Source organism: Rhincodon typus, unplaced genomic scaffold, assembly GCF_021869965.1.
Source record: "Rhincodon typus isolate 14 unplaced genomic scaffold, sRhiTyp1.1 hic_rhity00003288, whole genome shotgun sequence".
Lineage (NCBI taxonomy): Eukaryota > Metazoa > Chordata > Chondrichthyes > Orectolobiformes > Rhincodontidae > Rhincodon > Rhincodon typus.
The window spans coordinates 1-579 of record NW_025968926.1 but is presented as its reverse complement, the minus strand read 5'-3'; the positions used below and the strand labels follow the sequence as shown (position 1 = coordinate 579).

The 579-nt window shown below is 56.3% G+C and overlaps 1 protein-coding gene across 1 annotated transcript in view; it reads right to left on the bottom strand.

Moving 5' to 3' along the window:
* cldn12 (claudin 12) overlaps window positions 1–299 on the bottom strand; it is a 3,283-nt gene extending 2,984 nt beyond the window's left edge. The window contains exon 1 of the mRNA XM_048593613.1: window positions 180–299. The gene's annotated coding sequence lies outside the window, so the exon portion shown is untranslated. The remainder of the gene's footprint in view (window positions 1–179) is intronic.
* Window positions 300–579: the final 280 nt, after the last annotated feature.

The following is a 579-nucleotide window of genomic DNA, read 5'->3' as shown; positions in this document are numbered from 1 at the left end:
TGGGGGCAGGTTGATCACGTGGCGGGACACAAAGGTGACCGGAAGTAATCGGCGGGAGGTGAAAGGTCATCCCTCCGTCCACTGATCCATCTTGCAGCTTCCAGAACATTCCCGGGAAATTAAAGAAGACCGCGGAAGAACAAACAACCGCCCCCTCCATACCTCAGATCTGAGCTCACCTTTGTTTCTGTCCTCGGATCCAAGCTCCAGCCTTCGCCCTCTTCTCCTTCTTCTCTCCCTCACACCTCTCTCTCTCTCTCTCTCCTCCACCTCGTCCTCTCTCAGCTGCAGTGGTATGGGTGGGCAGCATCCGCTTTCTCATTGGTTAGTCACCCTATCCGTCAACAGCCCATACCGCTTCTCATTGGCTCACACTACCGTCCATTAGGATGTAGACCCGCCCTATCGGCCAATCCAGATCGGTCATCGCCCCCAGCTTCGCACCTTCCCTCACCCCAGTGGTCGAGATCACCATCGATCACAAAATGGTACCCGCCCACCAGGCACTTGCCAGCCAATCCCGATCGAACGTCATACCGCTGCCCGCGCATCATGTCATCAACACCGCTGTCAGCTAAC